General features: G+C 38.4%; 2 long non-coding RNA genes across 2 annotated transcripts in view; both read right to left on the bottom strand.

Moving 5' to 3' along the window:
* Positions 1-23,227, bottom strand: part of LOC120869189 — a 30,330-nt gene extending 7,103 nt beyond the window's left edge. Inside the window, exon 1 of the long non-coding RNA XR_005722462.1 lies at positions 22,541-23,227. This is a non-coding gene — a long non-coding RNA (uncharacterized LOC120869189). The remainder of the gene's footprint in view (positions 1-22,540) is intronic.
* Positions 114-8,697, bottom strand: LOC120869188. Its single transcript, XR_005722461.1, has 4 exons — positions 8,683-8,697; positions 7,947-7,951; positions 4,858-4,866; positions 114-228 (listed from the first exon to the last, which is right to left on the bottom strand). It is a non-coding gene; the product is annotated as an uncharacterized LOC120869188 (long non-coding RNA).
* Positions 23,228-23,533: the final 306 nt, after the last annotated feature.

A 23,533-nucleotide genomic window follows, 5' to 3' on the forward strand; every position in this document is an offset into this window, starting at 1 on the left:
ATCTTCCTCATCCATTCCTTTGTCAATGGACATTTAGGTAAAACATTATTTTTTTAATTTATTTTTTAATTGAAGGATCATTGCTTTACAGAATTTTGTTATTTTATGTCAAACCTCAACATGAATCAGCCATAGGTATACATATATCCCCTCCCTTTTGAACCTCCCTCCCATCTCCCTCCCCATACCCCCAATCCTAGGTTGATACAGGATGCCTGTTTGAGTTTCCTGAGCCGTACAACAAATTCCTGTTGGCTATCTATTTTATAGATAGTAATGTAAGTTTCCATGTTACTCTTTCCATACATCTCACCCTCTTCTCCGCTCTCCCCATGTCCATAAGCCTATTCTCTATGTCTGTTTCTCCACTGCTGCCCTGTAGATAAATTCTTCAGTAGCATTTTTCTAAATTCCGTATATATGTGTTAGAATACAATATTTATCTTTTTCTTTCTGACTCACTTCACCCTGTATAATAAATAGGTGCTAGGTTCATTCACCTCATTAGAACTGACTCAGATGCATTCCTTTTTATGGCTAATATTCCACTGAGTATATGTACCACAGCTGCTTTATCCATTCATCTTGTCAATGGACAAGATCTAGGTTACTTTCATGTTCTGCTGCTGCTGCTGCTGCTAAGTCGCTTTGGTTGTTTCATGTTCTAGCTGTTGTGAATAGTGCTGCAATAAAAAATGGGATATATGTGTCTTTTTCAATTTTCGTTTCCTCAGAGTATATGCCTAGGAGCGGGATTGCTGGGTCATCTGGTGTTTTTATTCCTAACTTTTAAAGAAATCTCCATACCATCTTCCATAGTGGCTGTATTAATTTACATTCCCACCAACAGTGCAAGAGTGTTCCCTTTTCTCCACACCCTCTCCAGCATTTATTGTTTGTAGAGTTTTTGATGATGGCCATTCTAACTGGTATGAGGTGATATCTCATTGTAGTTTTGATTTGCATTTCTCTAATAATGAGTGGTGTTGAACATTTTTCATATGTTTGTTAGCCATCTGTATGTCTTTTTGGAGAAATGTCTGTTTAGGTCTTTTTCAAATTTTATGATTGGGTTGTTTGTTTTTCTGGTATTGAGTTGTATGAGCTGCTTGTATATTTTGGAAACTAATTCTTTGTCAGTTTCATTTGCTATTATTTTCTCCAATTATGAGGGTTGTCTTTTCACCTTGCTTATAGTTTCCTTTGCTGTGCAAAAGCTTTTAAGTTTAATCAGGCCTCACTTGTTTACTTTTGTTTTTATTTCCATTACTCTAGGAGATGGGTCATAGAGGATCTTGCTTTGATTTATGTCATTGAGTGTTCTGCCTCTGTTTTCCTCTAAGAGTTTTATACTCTCTGGTCTTACATTTAGATCTTTAATCCATTTTGAGTTTATCTTTGTGTATGGTGTTAGGAAGTGCTCTAATTTCATTCTTTTACACATAGCTGTCCAGTTTTCCCAGCACCATTTATTGAAGAGGCTGTCTTTGCCCCATTGTATATTCTTGCCTCCTTTGTCAAAAATAAGGTGCCCATAGGTATGTGGGTTTATTTCTGGGCTTTCTATCTTGTTCCATTGGTCTGTTTCTGTTTTTGTGGCAGTGCCATACTGTCTTGATGACTGTAGCTTTGTAGTACAATCTGAAGTCAGGAAGGTTGATTCCTCCAGTTCCATTCTTCTTTCTCAAGACTGCTTTGGCTATTCGGGGTCTTTTGTGTTTCCAGATGAATTGTGAATTTTTTTGTTCTAGTTCTGTGAAAAATGCCACTGGTAATTTCATAGGGATCACATTGAATCTGCAGACTATGTTTGGTAGTATAGTCATTTCACAATATTGATTCTTTCTACCCAGGAACATGGAATATCTCTCCATATATTTATGTCATCTTTGGTTTCTTTCATCAGTGTCTTACAATTTTTTTTGTGTATAGTTCTTTTGTCTCCTTAGGTAAGTTTATTCCTAGATATTTAATTCTTTTTGTTGCAATGGTGAGTGGGATTGATTCCTTAATTTCTCTTTCTGATTTTTCATTGTTAGTATATAGAAATGCAAGCGATTTCTGTGAATTGATTTTGTGTCCTGCAACATTGTTAAATTCACTGATTAGCTATAGTAATTTTCTGATAGTATCTAGGATTTTCCATGTAGAGTATCATGTCATCTGCAAACAGTGAGAACTTTACTTCTTTTCTGATCTGGATTCCTTTTATTTCTTTTTCTTCTCTGATTGCTGTAGATAGGACTTCCAAAACTATGTTGAATAATAGTGGTGAAAGTGGACACCCTTGTCTAGTTCCTGATCTTAGGGGGAATGCTTTCACTGTTTCACCATTGAGAATAATGTTTGCTGTAGGCTTATCATATATGGCCTTTACTATGTTGAGGTAGGTTCCTTCTATGCCCATTTTTTGAAGAGTTTTAATCATAAATGGGTGTTGAATTTTGTCAAAGGATTTTTCTGCATCTGTTGAGGTTATCATATGGTTTTCATCTTTCAATTTGTTAATATGGTGTATCACATGGATTGATTTGCATATACTGAAGAATCCTTGCCTCTCTGGAATAAACCCAACTTGATGATGGTGTATGAGAGTTTTAATGTTCTGTTGACTTCTGTTTGCTAAAATTTTGCTGAGGATTTTTGAATCTATGCTCATCAGTGATATTGGTTAGTAGTTTTCTTTTTTTGTGCTGTCTTTGGTTTTGGTATCAGGGTGATGGTGGCCTCATAGAATGAGTTTGGAAGTGTTCCATCCTCTTCAATTTTTTTGGAAGAGTTTTAGAAAGATAGGCATTAGCTCTTCTCTAAATATTTGATAGAATTCTCCTGTGAAGCCATCTGGTCCTGGGCTTTTGTTTTTGGGAGATTTTTGATCACAGCTTCAATTTCAGTGCTTGTAATTGGGTTGTTCATAATTTCTATTTCTTCCTGGTTCAGTATTGGAAGGTTGAACTTTTCTAAGAGCCTATCCATTTCTTCCAGGTTATCCATTTCATTGCCATATAGTTGTTTATAATAGTCTCATAATCCTTTTATTTCTGCACTGTCTGTTGTAACCTCTCCTTTTTCATTTCTAATTTTGTTGATTTGATTCTTCTCTCTTTTTTTCTTGATGAGTCTGGCTAAAGGTTTGTCAACTTTGTTTATCTTCTCAAAGAACCAGCCTTTAGTTTTATTAATCTTTACTATTATTTCTTTCATTTACTTTTCATTTATTTCTGGCCTGATATTTATGATTTATTTCCTTCTGCTAATTCTGGGGAGTTTTTGTTCTTCTTTTTTCCAGTTGTTTTAGCTGTAAAGTTAGGTTGTCTATTTGATGTTTTCCTTGTTTCTTGAGGTAGGATTGTATTGCTATAAACTTCCTTCTTAGAACTGCTTCTGTTGCCTCCCATAATTGTCATGTTTTCATTTTCATTTATTTCTAGATATTCTTTAATTTCCCTTTTGATTTCTTCAGTAACCTGTTGGTTATTTAGAAACATATTGGTTAATCTCCATTGTTTGTGTTTATTTACAGTTCTTTTCTTGTAATTAGTGTCTAGTCTCATAGCATTGTGGTCAGAAATGATGCTTGATACGATTTCAGTTTTCTTAAATTTACTGAGGTTTGATTTGTGACCTAAGATGTGGTCTATCCTGGAGAATGTCCCATATGCACTTGAGAAGAAGGTGTATTCTTCTGCATTTGGATGGAATGTCCTGAAGATATCAGTGAAATCCATCTCATCTAATGTATCATTTAAGACTTGTGTTTCCTTATTAATTTTCTGTTTTGATGATCTGTCCATTGGTGTGAGTAGAGTGTTAGTCTCCTACTATTATTGTGTTACTGTCAATTTCTCCTTTTATGTTTGTTAGTGTTTGTCTTATGTATTGAGATCTCCTATGTTGGATGCATAGATATTGGCAATTGTTATGTCTTCCTCTTGGATTGATCCCTTGATCATTATGTAGTGTCCTTCCTTATCTCTTGTAATATTCTTTATTTTAAGGTCTATTTTGTCTGATATGAGGATTGCTACTCCAGCTTTCTTTTGTTTCCCATTTGCATGGAATATATTTTTCCATCCTCTCACTTTCAGTCTATATGTGTCTTTAGGTCTGAAGTGGGTTTCTTGTAGACAGAATATATATGGGTCTTGTTTTTCTATCCATTCAGCCAATGTGTTTCTTTTGTTTGGAGCATTTAATCCATTTACATTTAAAGTAATTATAGATTTGTATGTTCCTATTGCCATTTTCTTAATTGTTTGAGCTTTGATTTTGTAGATTGTTTTTCTTCTCTAGTATTTCTTGACTATATAAGTCCCTTTAACATTTGTTGCAAAGCTGGTTTGGTGGTACTGAATTCTCTTAACTTTTGCTGGTCTGAAAAGCTTTTAGTTTCTCCATCAATTTTGAATGAGATCCTTGCCGGGTAGAGTAATTTTGGTTGTAGATTTTTCCCTTTCAGTACTTTAAATACATCCTGCCATTCCCTTCTGGCCAGCATTTTCTGCTGAAAGATCAGCTGTTAAACGTATGGGGATTGCCTTGTATGTTACTTGTTGCTTTTCCCTTGCTGCTTTTAATATTCTTTATTTGTGTTTAAACTTTGTTAGTTTTATTAGTATGTGTCTTTGGCATGTTTCTCCTTGGGTTTATCCTGTATGGGACTCTGTGCCTTTTGGACTTGATTGACTATTTTCTTTTCCATGTTAGGGAAATTTTAAACTACAGTCTCTTCAAAAATTTCTCATACCCTTTCTTATTCTCTTCTTCTTCTGGGACCCCTATAATTCAAACATTGGTGTGTTTGATATTGGCCCAGAGGTTTCTGAGATTATCTTCAGTTATTTTCATTCTTTTTACTTTGTTCTGCTCTCTGGAAGTTATTTCCACCATTTCATCTTCCAGTTCACTGATTTGCTCTTCTGCTTCAGATATTCTGCTATTGATTCCTTCTAGAGTATTTTTAATTTCAGTAATTCTTCTGTTTGTCTCTGTATATTTATTTTTTAATTCTTCTATGTCTTTGTTAATTGATTCTTGCATTTTCTCCATTTTGTTTTTGAAGTTTTTGATCATCTTTACTATCATTATTTTGAATTATTTTTTTCAGGTAATTTGCCTATTTCCTCTTCATTTACTTGGACTTCTGGGTTTCTATCTAATTCCTTCATTTGTGCAGTATTTCTCTGCCTTTTCATTACTATTATTATTATTTTTTTTTGACTCATTGTGTTTGAGGTCTCCTTTTCACAGGCTTCAAGGTTGAATTCTTTCTTCCTTTTGGTTTCTGTCCCCCTATGGTTGGTGCAGTGGTTTGTTTAAGCTTCATATAGGGTGTGATTTATGCTGAGTTCCCCCCCACCCCCACCCCCCGCCTCTGATGGGCAAGGCTGAGTGAGGTGGTAATCCTGTCTGCCGATTACTGGGTTTGTATTTTTGTTTTGTTTGTTGTTTGGATGAGGCGACCTGCACAGGGTGCTACTTACTGGTGGTTGGGTGATGCCGGGTCTTGTATTCAAGTGGCTTCCTTTGTGTGAGTTCTCACTATTTGATGCTCCCTAGGGTAAGTTTGATGGCACCCCGCTCCAGTACTCTTGCCTAGAAAATCCCATGGATGGAGGAGCCTGGTAGGCTGCAATCCATGGGGTCGCAAAGAGTTGGACACGACTGAGCGGCTTCCCCTTCAATTTTCACTTTCATGCATTGGAGAAGGAAATGGAAACCCACTCCAGTGTTCTTGCCTGGAGAATCCCAGGGACAGGGTAGCCTAGTGGGCTGCCATCTATGGGGTCACACAGAGTCGGACACGACTAAAGTGACTTAGCACAGCAGCAGCAGCAGCAGCAGCAGCAGGGTAAGTTCTCTGGTATTCTAAGGTCTTGGAGTCAGGGTTCCCACTCCACAGGCTCAGGGCTTGATCTCTGGTCAAGAAGGAAGATTCCACAAGTGGTTTTCTATGGCTTTAAGTGAGATTAAAACACATACCCAAAATGAGAAACCAAAGATGAATCCCAAACAAATAGCAGTTACAAAATCAGGCAAATAATAATTAAAATAATAGATATATACATATATATCAATAAGCAAAATCAAAACAGTCCAACAAAAATAAAGTACAATAGGTTGACCCAGTGACTAAAGGAAACCAAAAATTATATCTACTGGTTTAGAACAAAACTAACTAAAGCACAAACTGGAAAACAAAACTAAAGCAAGATGGCAACTGGGGAATAAAATAATGAAAACACAACTAACAAATATGTTGAGAGGAAAGTAAAGAAAGAAAATAAAGAAAGAATAAATATGCAAAGCTAAATAGAGGTAGATAAAGAAGATTCATATACATTAAAGATTAAGTTCAAGGGGAAAAGAACAGTAGGAAAAACAAAGGAATAATTGTAGAAAAATTAATAATAGCTTTTTAAAATTTAAAAAAATGAGGAAAGGAAAAAAAAAGGAAGAGGAAAGAAACAAAAGGAAAACTCCACAGAACTGCAAGAGGTAGAGGTTTATAACAGGAAAAAATATGATTTAAAAAAAACCTCAAAACTTAATTAGATTTCATAGTGCCAATAAAACCAACAAATACAACAAGGGGGCAGGGAAGAAAAAAAGGAAAAAAATTAAAAGAATCTACAGAAGAAGTCAAATCATAAGAATAATAAGTGTTTTTCTTAAGTCATTGCTGTCAGGAATCCTTTCCCTTGCCTGGAGTCACAGTCCACCTCACCTCCCTAGGATGCCCTCCAATACTGTGCTGGTCTCTGAACCTGCTGTGAGGGCAGCTCAGATTCTAACCTGGTCATACTCCTGTGTGTTCTTGCCTCCAATGTCCACAGCTATCAGAACCAGTGCATTTTCTTTTGTGGGAGCTCTCAATGACCTTTTATATATTCTGTGCAACACAGAGTCTGCCTAGTTGATCGTGTGAATTTAATCTGCAGCTTGTACAGATGGTGGGAAGGTTTTAGGTCTTCTTCCTTAGCCACACTGCCCCTGGGTTTCAACTGTGGTTTTATTTCCACCTCTTCATGTGGGTCGTCCACTGGAGTTTGCTCCCGAGGCTGCCCTGGAGAACTTGTGTTTGCCCCTGTGAGGGCCAGTTGCGGAGGTGGTACAGCTGCTTGCATCTCAGGGTTTCTGGCAGCACCAGGCACTCAGGGGGAGTTGGCAGCTAGGGCAACAGGAAATACAGTGTTCTAGAAGGTTATGGCAACCAGTATTGGCCAACACACTCCAGTATTCTTGCCTGGAGAACCACCCCCCACCCCCCCGCCCCGACAGAGATGACTGCAAGGCCACAGTCCACAGGGTTGCAAAGAGTTGGAAATGACCTAAGGGACCATGCATGTATAGACACAAGACTTTTTTTTTTTTTTCCCTGCGGCAGCTCTTCCCCAGTGAGGGTTGAGTGTGAAGGTGGCGCAGCTGCTGGAGTCACGGGGACCACGTGTGCAGGGACACGGACTGGCTCAGCCACTGGAGTTATGACCCTGTCAAAGTCTTTTTTCAAGCCTCTGGGAGCTGGTGATCAGAAGGCCTCTTTGCCTAGTCTTTCTCTGTAGCTCTGCCCATTCAGGCATTTAGAGGGCTCCCTTGCCTGGGGTCCTGCTGGGGGTCCTAGTCTTTAGATCCGCACATTAGGCACTTCAAGGAGGACCCTGGGTAGGGTCCTACTCTGTAGGTCAGTGTATCAGGTGCTTAATCGGCCAGTCTCTCTGTTGTTCAGCTGCTGATACTGGCTCGTGGGGAGAGAGAGGCTATGGTGATGGCTCCACCCCCTACACATGACTCATGTATCGCCTTGCTTCCATGGCTGCCTGGCTGTCCTCCACAGGCATTCCCCACCTGTCTCCTCCCTCACGTTCCCTCGTTCCATCTTTCTGCAGTAAACAGCAGCCCTTGCCCTGGGATTGCTCCACAATCCCCAAACTCCAGCTCCCAGCCACTTCACCTACTAGGAGACCTGTGTCCCTGTTCTGGGTATGTATGGCTGTGGCAAGGACTGTCTCAATCTCATTGCATTTAGGCTGCCACTGATCAGCTGTTTCACTCTCAGCCTTAAATGTTTCTCCTCTGACTCAGACGGTTGCCCTGATGTGGGGTCAGACCCTTGCTTCGGTTCCCCCTCCTGCCGAGAGCAGGTCCAGGCCTAGTAACACTCCTGTTTCCCCCCCAGTTCCTTCATCCTACCGAGTTTTGCATGACTCTATATATTCTTGTCCGCTGGTCAGGTGCTCCTGTCTGCTCTCAGCTGGCGTTCTGCATGCACTTCTGTGTCTGCAGGTGTGCTCCTGGTGTATCCGTGGAGAGAGCTGACTCCACGTCCACATCACCTACTCCTCCACCACCTTGTTCTCAACCCCATTGTTTTAAATATAGTGTACTTGTATGGTCTTTCTTATTTTTATTGGACATCAAGGAAAGCCACTTTAGTTATTGTGACAAAGAGATCACTTTGGGGTGATGTCATTTATTCTTTTCCAAAATTAAAGATTTCTTTTTTGTTTGTTTGTTTGTTTTGTTTTGTTTTTAGTACTTGTTTGGAACACAAATACAGTCATATATATCCACACACTAAGTAAAGTGAAGCATGCACTGGCATGTTTAAAACTGTGGCTCTCTTCAATAAAACAAAGTGGGAAAATCTAATTAACGCTTCTAATAGATAATGAAAAAAGTTACTTGCTCAGTCGTGTCCAACTCTTTGCCACCCCATGGACTGTACCCATGGCTCCTCTACCCATGGAAATCTCCAGACGAGAACATTCGAGTGGGCTGCCATTCCCTTCTGCAGGGAATCTTCCCAGCCCACAGATCAAAGCCAGGTTTCCCCCATTGTGGGGCAGATTCTTACTGTCTCAGCCACCAGGGAAGCCTCAGTTCTAATAAAGAATATTTATCCCCTTTAAAAAGATCATTACATTGATGTAATTATTTAATGTAGTAAAGTATTTTAATTGACTAAAATTTAGGGTAGCCCTAGCAAAGCCAGGTACCATTTTCATTACTGCAATCCAAAATTGAACATATGGATGAAAGTTTACAATGTGAATAAATTCCAGTTTGACCTACAACTGCTTAAGTATTTAACTTCTAAGGCATTTATTTTTAAGATAAATGCCTTAGAAGTTCTAGAGGCTGCAGATTCCAGGACCTGACTTGAGGAGCCTGTGGTTTAATGGGAGGAGACAGGGGGATAGCCACAATATAAAATTAGTGGGATGTTTAGGGGTATGAACCAAACCATATGAACTCATAGTGACGGAGATTTATTTTCCTGGGGTTACTGGGAAAATCTTCACTTAAATGGAGGTATTTTAGTTTAAATTTAATTGGTTGTTTGTTTTAGTTTTAACCTAGTTTGGAGTGTACCAAGTGGAAGAAAAGAAAGAAAATGAATAATTAAATGTCCCACCCATGACAAACAGCAAAGGTAAAGTCAGGGAGGAATTAACATCATTGTGTGAAAACTAGAAACAAGATACAAATCATATATTGTTCTTCAATGTCAAGTTACTGACAGGCCATATGATATCTGTTTGGCTTGTTTAAAATGTATTTTCAAATAGAAGTAATAAGGCAAATTGTATTTCAACCAACTCTTCTGGATGAGGAATCTGGCCCTTCTAATCTGTTGTAGAAGGAACAACGGGGTCCGCCTCAGTAACAATTCTGTTGATGTGTTACGTGTGTCTGTACATAGTGAGCACCATGTCAAAACATGTTTATAGTCAGATATGTTAAACAGCTCCCAATTGGATATTTTTTCTAAAATAGCTAAGCAAATATTGAAAAACAAATAAACAAGCACAATGCATTTTATAACTACAAGAGATTCTGAGTGGTGGCAAATGGAATCCCTAGGAAATGATACTGAGAGATGAGGCAACAAAGATAACCCTGGTACGAATGCTCTGAGGGGCTTTAGGCCCAACCATGGGCCTATTTTCATGCAGGCGCCCTATTTCGGGCTCTCCCTTTCTTCTCTGCCTTTGCTTGACTGCAGAGCCCCTGGTAGCTTCTTCCATTAGACAGGACTTCTTGGCCCGTTCCTTCCAGATGAAACTTGTCCAGAATCAGGTGTCTCCACCAACCACCACACTCTCTTGACTCCTCCATTTCAAAACTGTGCTCCTTACCTGCAGCTGTCTCTTTTATCCTTTATTTATTTATTTTTCCCTTTGCATTAATACAAAGAGTTACAGAATTTCATTCCCCAGTGAACCCATCAAGTTAAGGAAAATGAAATACTGGTATGACTAGAAAATTCAGACAGTTCAAAAAGAGATGAAATGAAAAATGAATTTCTCTCCTTCCCCTACAAATCTCTTGCCCCAAAGGGTAAATGTTGCTATTAACTTCTTATGATTCCTTCCAGGTGCTGTATTCTCTGACCGGAGTTAGTCTTGTGATTGATTTTATTTTTCAAGACAACAATCAGGACCACTAAAATTCTCAAGTTTGTTTGCAGTTTGCAAAGTACTTTCTTTGGATAGTTTTAAGTTCCTCTCTGTTTTTGATTCTCTATTCTCATATTATAATATTGTGTTTCTTCCTTTGCTAATTAGGTTCATCAAGAAGTTACCTGCTGTGTTCCTTCTTATTTTGCCCCTACTTACTTGCTTTTCAATTGATTCATCCACTTATTTTTTCCTGTTTTCTAGATAAGAGTTTTCCTTTTAGCTTGTTTTCTGCCTTTTCTTAAATTTATTTTGTTATTATTTTCTACCTTTTGGTCTTTAGGAGTTAATCTGTCTATTTTGTTATTTGCTATGGACTTCCCAGGTGGTGCTAATGGTAAAGTACCCACCTGCAAATGCAGGAGACATCAGCAACATGGGCTCGATTCCTGAGTTGAGAAGATCCCCTGGAGGAGGGCATGGAAACCCACTCCACTATTCTTGCTTGGAGAATCCCATAGCCAGAGGAGCCTGGTGGGCTGCAGTCCACAGGCTCTCAAAGAGTTAGACACAACTGAAGCAACTTAGCACACACACGTAGTATGTAAGACTGTGTATTTTTCTCTGATTTTAAGTTTTAATGTTTATTGTTTTCATTATTAAAAACTTCCTAAATACTCTGCATTTACAATTTTGATCACTTCTTTGATTCCAGATGTAAAATGCACAGAAAATTAAAATCTCTTAGATTGTTGCAGTTTTTTACCTTGATTTCAGTTATTATTTTTTACTTTGACTTCAAGTGTGTGTGCACATTTAGAATGTTGTCTGTTCTGTTTCTACTTTTTCTTTTAATACATGGAAAAAATTTTGGAACTGTGAGTGATTAATAAATAAATAAATAATGTATAGCATTTACTATATTTTTTTACTTTTGCTTCAATTATTTTGTTCAGAACTTCAAATTCTTAGGTTATCTACATCCATTTTGTTTCCTAGCATTTCTTACAGTTCATGATTTATTTTTTGTTTGATAGTTACTATTTAACATTTTGCTATCTTATTATTTAAATTTTTGCTATAAATTAGACTTATGTTTTTTGTCCTTTTCAATCTTCTCCTCCTTAAATCTGAACTTCTCCATTATTGGTATCACATCTTCAACTTCCTGTTAATTTTTTGATATGGACTTGTTCATCCTTTAAAAATTTACCCTTTCAGTCCTTCTTTACATTATTTGCATTTTATTCAAACACGTTTGTTGCTGTTTACCCAACCTGTCATTTTTTATTCTAACTTTAATGTATGTATTGACATTTTCAAAGAAAATTATGTTTAGACTTAACTCTATCATCTTGACATCTTTTCTGCTTTCAATACTGTGAATCCAATTGAATCAACCTTTAAATCTGCAAAGTAATATTCATTTTTCAGATTTTTAAAGATTTAAACTCTACTTTTCAAAATTATTTAGCTACTTCTTTGCCTGTAGTACACAATCAGTCTTCCGGCAGCCTAAGGTATAGGACAAAAACACACTACACAGGAGTACCTGTGAAGACATACTCAAGCCAATGAGTTCTCCTGAAACTAAAGGCCCATGTGAGTTTGAGCAAAATCTAACATGAAAAAATGCCTGCAGAAAAACAATAAAACAAAACCAAAAAAGTCTAAGATCTTCAAAAAAACCCTGCAATCTCAACATGAGTTAGAGCTGCCCAAAAGTAGTGACTAAGAATAATATGTTGCCACCTGAAAGTTTAAAACTAGGTGGGTCTCATGGTCTCAGCAGGCTGGTGTGGGTCTAGTAGGCAGCACTGCTGACCCTGAGGGGGACCCTGGGCACCATTTCGTGTTTGGGGGCTGGCTGGCTTTAGCCTGGTCCAGCGTGGCCTCAGTTGTACATGTGCTTTCATTTTCCTAACTGTCTGGCTGGAGCTTATTCCCAAGGTTCTGGTAGGACTCCAAGAGAGCAGAGTGCAAGCTCCCTTCACATGCGGCTGGTAACTAACTCAGTCTCACTTCTGACAAGTTCTCTTGGTCTAACCAAGAGTAAGGCCAGCCCCAATTCAAGAGGCAGGAAAAGAGATGCAGCCACTCTCTGATGGGAGGAGCTGTAAAGTTGAGTGCAAAGAGCCTGAAGGATTTAAGGAATGAAGTGCTTTAGCAACTGATATGTTACTAGGAATTTAACTCACTTGCATGCAGGTCTTCTACTTGATGTACCCTAGGCTTTCTCAGAGACTTGAGCATTCTTCAATGAAAGGAGGACTGTTAACATAAAATGGGCATTTGCTGTATGACTCAGGTAACTCAAACAGGGGTTTTGTGACCATCTAGAAGGGCGGGATGGGGAGGGAGATGGGAGGAGGTTTGGGAGGGAGGGGACATGGGTGTATCAATGGCTGATTCTTATTGATGTATGATAGAAAACCACAAAATTCTGTAAAGCAAATATCCTTAATTAAAAAAAATAAATAAGTGGCAAAAAAAGGGACAAAATCTATTGTGCAGCAGCAATTCATTTGGGACATTTTATAATGTGTTGTCTATGCCCTGATGTCAGCATTTCCACTGAGTTTGTCTTAACTCTGGGAATCCTGAATATGCTTACATAGCAATTTATGAACTTTGCAAGAACCTATACTTTTCAGATTAAAAAAAAATGGAGAAAATTAATATATGCTCATATATTGGTGTTTATAATCCCTGGGGGCTCAGACAGTAAAGAATCTGCCTGCAATGTGGCAGATCTGGGTTTGATCCCTGGGTTGAGAAGATCCATTGAAGAAGGAAATGGCAACCCACTCCAGTATCTTGCCTGGAAAATTCAATGGACAGAGGAGCCTGGTGAACTATAGTCCATTGGGTTGCAAAGAGTCGGACGTGACTGAGTGACACACACAGTACTACTTAACGATGAATTTATATAGCTACTGATAGATTTTCTTACTGTAAATATGCCTATTTCTCAGAATTGTTCTTTGAATGATTCATTTACATATCTGAGACTTTGTGAGTATATAAACAGTCTCAGGATTCCATGGAAGTTATGTCTATATTATTTCTTTCAATCATAGGATAAGCCCTCTGCAGTTAAATAAAACTAGCTATAAAGAGCATATCCTTTAGGAATAAAAAGTCTCTCCAAATATATTTTTCTAAATTTGTCAGGCCTATTTCAGAACATGAATCTTATTTTAAAAGATATCTGTGATTTGCATTTAGTTTAATTTCTCAAGGCTAACAATGACATGAAATTATAGTGTTTCATAGTGATGTTAATTAGTAAAACTGCTAGAGATCAAAACTTGAGATTGAAAAAATAATCCAGAATGTTTACATCATTTTTTCTTATTCAGCAAGCCCTTAACATACACAGTGAAACAGGGAATTCTGGCAATCTTTAAACACATTAAGAATGCTGTGTGTGTTATTTGCTCAGTTGTGTCTGATTCTTTGTGACTCCATGAACTGGACCTGCCAAGCTACTCTGTTAATAGGATTTCCTAGGCAAGAATACTGGAGTGGGTTACTATTTCCTTCTCTGGATCTTCCCAACCCAGGGGTCAAACCTGGGTCTCCCACATTGCAGGCAGATTCTTTACTGTATGAACCATCAGGGAAGCCCAAATAAAGACTGCAGGTGCATGCATGCTGGATGGCTTGTTGTGTCTGACTTTTTGTGACCCTATGACTGTAGCCTGCCAGGATTCTCCAGGCAAGAATACTGGAGAATACAGACCATGCCCTCCTCCAAGGGATCTTCCTGACTCAGGGACTGAACCCAAGTCTCCCTCACTGGCACTTTACCACAAGTGCCACCTGGGAGGCCCCAAGCAACTGAGACACCTCCTTCAAGCAGAAGCAGGACCAGTGACCTAAGGATGCCCACATGCATCAGACCTACCGTTCTCCACTCTACCAGCTGAGTTACTGAAGGGTGCTTAAGAGTACTACTTGCTGGAATGTTCAGCCCTGAGTTATATACTGGGATGGGGCTTCCCAGGTGGTACTAATGGTAAAGAACCCGCCTGCCAATGCAGGAGACATAAGAGATGCGGGTTCGATCCCTGGGTCAGGAAGATCCCCTGGAGGAGGGCAGGGCAACCCACTTCAGTATTCTTGCTTGGAGAATCCCCATGGACCGAGGATCCTGGAGGGCTACAGTCCATAGAGTCTCAAAGAGTTGGACACGACTGAAGCGACTTAGCACACATACACACATATACTGGGATAATTATCACAAATAATAAAAATGAGAAAAATTAGTATATTATCTTTTTTTATCAAAATGATATTATAAAATGGGAATTTTCAAACAAGTATTGTGTACTGTATTATTAAAACGAAATTTAGGAGAGTTCTCTGGCAGTCCAGTGGTTAAAACTCAGCGCTTTCACTTCTGAAGCCCAGGTTCAAGATCCCCCAAGTATCATGGCTCAGCCAAAAAACCCCAAACTTAAATAACTAGCTAACTGATATTTTTATCATAATCCATTTCTGTCAGTGATGTCTAAGAGCAATTAACACAAGAATGCTATGGCTATTTAGCAAGAAATGAAAACTTTTGTTCTTAATGACACCTGGCTACTAAGTAAAGACAAATTAAATCGGGTAAATTAACACAGTGGGAGATGCTGTGATTGAGAACACACATGCTTTAAGTAATTTTTCAAAAGCCAAACAATCTGGATCTTTTACTTATACAAAATCCTCCATGAAGTGCATTATTCCCTACACACTAGTTTTTATAGCCAGGCCAAAAAACAAAAACAAAGAAAGAACAGCAAAAAAACTCTGCTTTAATTTATACACTATTCTATATAAATTGGTTTAGAAGCTAAATAGAGATATCAAATCCACAGAACTCTTTTCATTAGGAAAAAGTGAAATGCTGTGCCCATTAAGTAATGACTCCACCACTTCCTCTCCTGCGTCCCTGGCAACCACCATTCTTTTTGTCTCTATGAACCTGATAGTTCCCTGTACCTCATGTAAGTAGAATTGCACACTACTGGTCCATTGTGACTGGTTTATTTCACATAAAATGATATCCTTAAGGTTCATCTATATTGTAGCATGTGTCAGAATTTCTATCCTTTTTAAAGAACTAAGTAATATTCTATGGTGCAGATATACCACATTTCGTTTACTCATTCATCTGTCAAAGGACACTTGGGTTGCCCATATCCTTTGGGTACTATAAGCAATGCTGCTGCTGCTGCTGCTGCTAAGTTGCTTCAGTCATGTCTGACTCTGTGCTACAGAGGTACAAATATCTCTTTGAGACTCTGCTTTCAATTCTTTTATATATATATATATATATATATATGTTATATACATACCCTAAACTGGCATTGCTCGGTCATATAATAATTCCATTTTTAATTCTATAAGGAATTACCATACTGTTTTCTATAGAGCCTGTATCATTTTACATTTCCACCAACAGTGCACAACAGGTACCGTTCCTCCACATCCTCACTAACACTTACTTTCTGAGTTGTAACAGTAGCCATCCTAATGAGAGTGAGACGTATCTCATTGTGCTTTTGATTTTCACCTCCTTAATAATTAGTGATGTTAAGACTCTTTTTATATGCTTAGTGACCATTTGTATATCTTCTTTGGAGAAATGTCTATTCAAGTCTTTTGGCTATTTTTATCATTAGGTTGTTTTATTGTTGAGTTATATATTCTTTAAATATTTTGGATATTAACCCCTTATAATTATAACATGATTTATAAATATATCCTTGCATCTCATGAACTGTTTTTTTCAACCTGTTCATTGTGTTCCTTGATGCATGGAAATTTTTAATTTTGACATAGTTTGGTTTCTCTTTTCTTTAAAATTTTTGCTTTGCTTTTGGTGCTATATTCAAGAATTATTGCCAAATAATCCATTTATGTTTTGCCAAGTCTGTTTTCTAAGGCACAAAGATAACTTAAAATGCAAATCAATTAGATAAATTGGATTAGTTTACTCATTAAAAACACAGGCTATTAAAAATGAGTAAAATTAACATTGACAAACAGTTTTTAGTGAAATTTTAACTTTTGAAAAATAGTGAATTTTATTTAAGTAGTTGATTACTTTTACTGAAGCTTTGAATTCATGTCTAGTTCATGGATCTTTTCAAATTGAGACCTAATGGAAACTCTTTGAAGTCTAAGTCTATGAATTACGTTTCTTTGTTTTGACAAGCCACCTCCTACAGTGAGTGGCAAGCAGCAGCTATTCAATAAACCCTTACAATGGCAAAATAGCCCATGTAAGGCTATTGATATTATTTATAACATGTTTTCATTTTATGAATGAACAAACTGAGATACTGCAGGAAAAGTAATCTGTGTTCAAAAGAAGTGACTTGCCAGCAGATACAATAAAAATGCACAGGTTTAGAAGTCTGGATGGTCTGTCTGAATTAATTGATAATTAAGAGTAATTGAGGGAGAAGGCAATGGCAGCCCACTCCAGTACTCTTGCCTGGCAAATCCCATGGATGGAGGAGCCTGGTGGGCTGCAGTCCATGGGGTTGCTAAGAGTCGGACACGACTGAGCGACTTCACTTTCACTTTTCACTTTCATGCATTGGAGAAGGCAATGGCAACCCACCCCAGTGTTCTTGCCTGGGGAATCCCAGGGACGGGGGAGCCTGATGGGCTGCCGTCTCTGGGGTCGCACAGAGTCGGACACGACTGAAGCGACTCAGCAGGGGCAGCAGCAGGAGTAATTGATGCCTGTGGGATGCACGTACGCATATGACGTCATCCTTTGATTGTAAGCAGGTAGTGTGGTGGAGACATGGAGATAAACTTTGGGCCTCTAAGAAAACTTATTCTAAGAGTTTTTCCCTCAATTCTATAAGTGCTCTGAAAATCGCCACCTTGTCTCTTGGGGGCTTCCACTTTGCATGCGTCCCCTAGGTATTTGCAATGCATTTTGAGAAATGCTTAGAGAGCCTCTGTGTCAACTGCCCTCTTGGCTGACCACATTTTACATTTCTAACTCGCTTTATTCTGTAAAATTTGCAGTTATTTTAGACTGAAAGAGGCTTCTGTCATTGGGGTCACATCCTCTTTTTTTTCAGATGGAAGAACAGAGGCCTAGGAAAGCAGTGACTTGACACAAGACTGCCAGTAGGGGTGTGGTTAAGAGCCTAATTAGACTCTCAGATCTGAAACCTTATATTTGCTAGAAATGTCAGCAGAAACAGAAAAGAGATAACAGTTTCACATTCCAGGACTTGAGTTTCTTCCTTGTTTGTACCTTCTAGGAGCTTCTCTCCCTCAGCCATCCACAAAGCCAGACACACCTTTGGCTTCTAACACTCAGACCTCCCCAGACCTGCTCACAAAGCCGTGGGATGCTGGCTAATTTCCTCCTCAGCCCTCAGTGGGCTGGCCCCAGTGTCCCCAGAAGTGGGAGAGCTGGACCCCTTTCCCTAGCTTTCCCACTCTACCTTTTTATCTCTGTTAAAAGTGGCTTCATTCTGTAAAGATTAGCATAGCTCGCTTCTCCAAGTGTTGCAGTCTCTGGAGTCAAGATTGACAAGGTTGCTAACACTGCAAAATGCTCAAATTCATCTGACTTTCCAAGTAGTGGACTGGAAACATCCACTGGAAAATTAGTGAACTTCTGTGAGAATCAATCTGGGGTTGAATTAAATTTTTGATGTACTGTGAATTCAGGTCAGTGCATTAGAATTATATTTTAATAGTTATGGGTGTACTAATATAATGCTATTCTTCAGTGCAAATTGGCAACTCTCCCAGACTTTGGGAAACTTCGAAGGAAAGAATTTCAAAATCCTATGTAGCAGATACATATAAGAAGTCAGAAAAGACATATTAAGAATCTTCTATTAAAGTACACAATAAACCCTAGATTTATCTTATGAGTTATGATCTTAAACGCTGTCCGTTTGCTCTGAAAAGAACAACATTGTTCAATGGTGTGAGTAGCAAGTAGAAAATTCAAAAGGAGAGAAGCTCCTCTTTCTCCTTAGAATTTGTGACATCATTATATTCTATTGATATCATTGTATTTCCTTGACTATTTTCAAGATTGCTTATTAGAGCAAAAATAAGACAAAGAGATGGGAGATGTGAGGACTCAGATTTCTATTGGATATTATTATAAGAGGCTGCCTTGCACCTCTCAGGAAAACTGAACAAGCACAAGTTACAAAACCATCTTTCAAGGGTATTGTAGAAGGTATTTCTTAATTGGACAAAAAGTGCACTCAATGACTTTCAAGTTCCTTTTGAATTTTAAGACTGTTGCAACATTCTATAAAATAAAGTCAAAAGGAGATGCAGTTGAGTTGCTTTTAAATAACACGCCTTAGAAATGAATTCTCATTAACAGCATTTAGAATTTAGCAGAACTAAATTCAATTTACTGAAACTCACATAGAGGCTAAGGGATGCCACAGGGGGAGCTAGGACATTCTTTTTGAATGCCAAAAGGGAGCTGCAGGAACCTGGCAGGGTTTGCAAATCCAGTGCCCTGCAGGGCTAGCAAGTTTTCTGATGGCAGTTGTAAGAGGCGTGTGGTGAAGGCAGACCTCAAAAGGTATGTACTCAAAGTGTAAAGCACTTCTGGTTTCCTTTCTTATCAAATCGTTACCATTGACCCTAATCCTTTACATCTGGAACACTTGAGAGATAAGAGAACTCTAGGGCAAATGGCAGAGACTACAGGAGCAATTTTGTGTAGTATCGCTGAAGCCCATTCCTGATGAATGTTAGCACAACAGAGTGTAGAAGCTCCCCAGGTATCGAAAGATTGTGCATGGACCTTTTATACATGTAGCTGAATAAATTAAGATTTAAAAACAAAAAGAAACATACTGTGTACCTCTTCCATGATGTTTGCATGACAATTGAATTTTCTTAGAATTAAAAAAACCATTATCACAAAACAATGCATCTATCATTGTCAATCCCTTGCAAGTTGTTAAGGGTGAGAGTTTGACAGTTAAAGAGGTGGTCTGGCTGTGCAGCCCACATCCCACCAGATAAATTGCCCCCTTCACATCTGTGTGTAAAGTTGGAACTATGTAATGGAGAATTATTTAAGAATTTCATAATACAACCTGCTCAACAAAACATATCAGTTTCTTCTCGGGAGCAGTTATTGTGCCCTTGAACAAATATCATGGCTGAAATGGATAAAATTATACTAAAGCTAATTTGTTTTCTAAAAGTTTAAATAGTTTTCTAAAAGTTTAAATATTTATATTTAATAAATATACTAAATATTAAATATATTGTCATATATATATAACAAGTTGTTTACTTTAAACATATTTATCATATACATGGGGATCCAAGGTGGCATAATGGTAAATAACCTGCCTGCCAATGTAGGAGACATAAGAGATGCAGGTTCGATTCCTGGGTTGGGAAGATCCCCTGGAGGAGGGCATGGCAACCCACTCCAGTATTCTTGCCTGGAGAATTCCAAGGACAAAGGAGCCTGGCGGGCTATGGTCCAGTGTCTCAAAGAATTGGACATGTTTGAAGTGACTTAGAATGCACACCCAATCACCATATACATAGTGAATATATATGCTAAATATATACAAGATATATAGTGATGTAATCACCATAGTCAAGCCAGTTAATATATTCATCACTTCACCCAGTTACCATTTTTTGTTATGGTGACAACACTTAAGATCTACTAGAAATTTAAATATTTATTGTCCATGGGGCTAAGCTTATTATTTGTCCTTATTGAATACAATTTTGTTACTTTTTTGGTGAGAAGAGCATTTAAATGTTAGTTTACATATAGAATAAAATAACTTTTTAGTTTTTGAGAGAGAAACACTTTAAAAGTTAAAATATCAGAAGTCTCAATGAAGAGGAGGTATGAGGACAAGGGCTTGGTTTTAAGAAGGTGTAATCACAACTGCTAAAATTAAATTAATTTACCAGAGTCTTCTGCAAACTAATCTGGTATTTTAGAGAAAAATGTATCTGTCTACTATGAAATACTTGGATTTATACCATAAAAACCCAAACACAAGGCACCATTTATCTAACCATTTATCTGACAAAAAACCAGGACAAAACTTATCCATCTGCTTCCACTGGACCAAAGCAGTGGAATAAACAAGGAACCAGGAAACTTCAAATAAGTCTAGTTTTAAAGTTTAAAGTCTTCTTAAGAGATCATCCTGGAGTGTTTCACCTTGCAATCTCTAGTGTTCAGAAGACACTAAACCGAAATGAGAGTAAATCTACATCCTGCCATTTCATATGCTCACACATTGATTTTGATCCAAGGACCATTTTAGTTGTATTTTTAAATTATAAAATTTTATTATCTTTTATATACCTTTGGCTGATTCATGTTGATACATGGCAAAAACCATAACAACACTGTAAAGTAATTATCCTCCAATTAAAATAATTTTATTATCTTTTTTATTGAAGTATAATTAATTTGCATTGTATTAATTATTGCTGTACAGCAAAGTGATTCAGTTATAATAAATAGCTTCTCTTTTTTCATATTCTTTTCCATTGTGGTTTATCATAGGATACTGAATGTAGGTCCCTGTGCTGTATAGTAAGACCTGGTTGTCTATCCATCCTGTATATAAGCTTGAACCTAGTCCCAGACTCCCACTCAGTCCTTGCCTCTAACCCTCCTCTCTTGGCAATCACCAAGGGGTTCTGTGTCTGTGATTCTGTTTCTGTTTCATAGGAAAGTTCATTTGTAATGCATTTTATATTCCACATATAAGTAATAGCATATGTATTTCTATTTCTATTTTTTTCCCGGGCTGTGCAGCTTGTGGGATCTTAGTTTTCTGACCAGGGATCATATCTGGGACCTAGGCAGTGAAAGCATGGAGTCCTAACCACTGGACTGCCAGGGAACTCTTCTCTCTTTCCGACTTAATATGATCATCTCTAGGTCCATTCAAGGACTGTACTGAAAATCCACTGTCCTCTCAAGAACAACTACTGAGTATCTTTGCCACTTGAAGTCAAAGAATATGCTCTGCCCTCTATTGCTACTGTGTGTAAAGTACATAACTAATGAGAACATACTGTATAGCGCAGGGAACTACTTTAATGCACTGTACTCACTTGAATGGGAAGGGAATTCAAAAGGGAGCAGACATATGTATATGTAAGGCTGATTCATTTTGCTGTACAGTAGAAGTTAACACCACATTGTAAAGCAATTATCTCTTGTTGTTTTTAGTCACTAAGTTGTGTTCAACTCTTTTGAGACCCCGTGGACTGTAGCCCATCAGACTCCTCTCTCCATGGGATTTTCCAGGCAATATGACAGTGGGTTGCCATTTCCTTCTCCAGGGATCTTCTTGACCCAGGGGACTGAACCTGTGTCTCCTGCACTGCAGGCAAAATCTTTACCACTGAGCCAGCCAGGGACTGCGAGGAGATCAAACCAGTCAATCCTAAAGTAAATCAACCCTGAATATTCATTGGAAGGACTGATCCTGAAGCTGAAGCTCCGATACTTTGGCCCCCTGATGTGAAGAGTCAACTCACTGGAAAAGACCCTGATGCTGGAGGAGAAGTGGATGACAGAAGATGAGGTGGCTGGATGGCATCACCCACTCGATGGACATGAGTTTGAGCAAGCTCCAGGAGTTGGTGATGGACGGGCAAGTCTGGTATGCTGCAGTCCCTGGGGTTGCAAAAAGTCAGACACAAGTGTGTGACTGAACTGAACCGAATCACCAGGGAAGTAACTATACTCCAATAAAAAGTAATTTAAAAATAAAGGCAATAAACAACTCATAGATTGAAAGAATATCCGTTTATTCAAATTTCTCTTCTACCAAGCCTTTTTGCCCAATTGGTAAAAAAGATTGAAATGGGAGTTTCAACTGTTTTTGACCTGTGCCTAACCCATGCTTGAGAGAGAAAATATCACAGGTAGGACTCCCTAATTTACTGAGTAAATGGAACTCTTAGCAGAAAACAAAAATTGTAGTCTCTACAGATTCTACCAACTCCATTTTTGAAACGTGGAAGGCAGTGATAAAAGGCATCTGCTTGTTTTTCTCTTCTCACCTCAAACATGCATGTGTTACTTCATTTGCAAAAGGGAGAATTAAGCTGAACATTCCATTTCTTACCTCAAGAAATACTTCTCAGCTGGTGGGGGTGGCATGTCGTGAGTCTTCCTGGGTGTCTCCTCCACCACCGAGGGCTTTTCACTCCACTCTCCTAGAGTGAGAAGGCCCCGTCTTTTGGGGCTGGAAAATGGACAGGAGGCATCCTGGAGCTGACTGTCTCTACGCTGCCTAGGAATGGCTTCCCAGCAGCATTGCTAGAATCCAGTACCCAGGCTCTGCTCATAATGAAGTCATAGTTTTTTTTAATTTCCCCTTTGAAAATATAGAAAAGGACAGAGATGAAAATACTTGTAGCTGCTATTAAATAAACAACATAAATAATAATAAAAAAGGCCAAAGCAAGTGTAAGATCCACAACAAAAATGATCAGCTCTGACAACATGTCTGCATTTCTCCGTGTTCACAGAAGATACTTAAACAGTCCTAAAGGCACGCACTTAGTTCTTTATAAGATGTGAGTGGGAAAAAAGACATTTCTAAACATGCCAAAGTGTGTTGTAATTCCCCAAGGATCGACCAAGAGGGCTGTGTAATGAAACTTCTGATTTCCCAACTGATACACAACAGTGGCTAAAGGTAAAAGATGAGATACTGCTTCACTATGAATATGCTAATGGAGAGAAGCACAAGAACCTATTTCATCTCCTGTGTAACTGATTCACTTGGATTGTAATTTCCAAAGACAGGAACACACTGCTGCTGCTGCTGCTGCTGCTAAGTCGCTTCAGTGGTGTCCGACTCTGTGCGACCCCAGAGACGGCAGCCCACCAGGCTCCCCCATCCCTGGGATTCTCCAGGCAAGAACACTGGAGTGGGTTGCCATTTCCTTCTCCACTAAATGCATTTATAACATGCAACGCTGCTATAGAAATTTGATATTTTTCTTGGGAGATTGAACTGTACAAGTCTAGTGTAAAAGGAAAATAAAGCCATTTTCACATATGCAAAAATTCAGAACGTCTACCTCTCTTGAATGTGTTTGGGGAAAAAAAT

Source organism: Oryx dammah, unplaced genomic scaffold, assembly GCF_014754425.2.
Source record: "Oryx dammah isolate SB20612 unplaced genomic scaffold, SCBI_Odam_1.1 HiC_scaffold_10, whole genome shotgun sequence".
NCBI lineage: Eukaryota > Metazoa > Chordata > Mammalia > Artiodactyla > Bovidae > Oryx > Oryx dammah.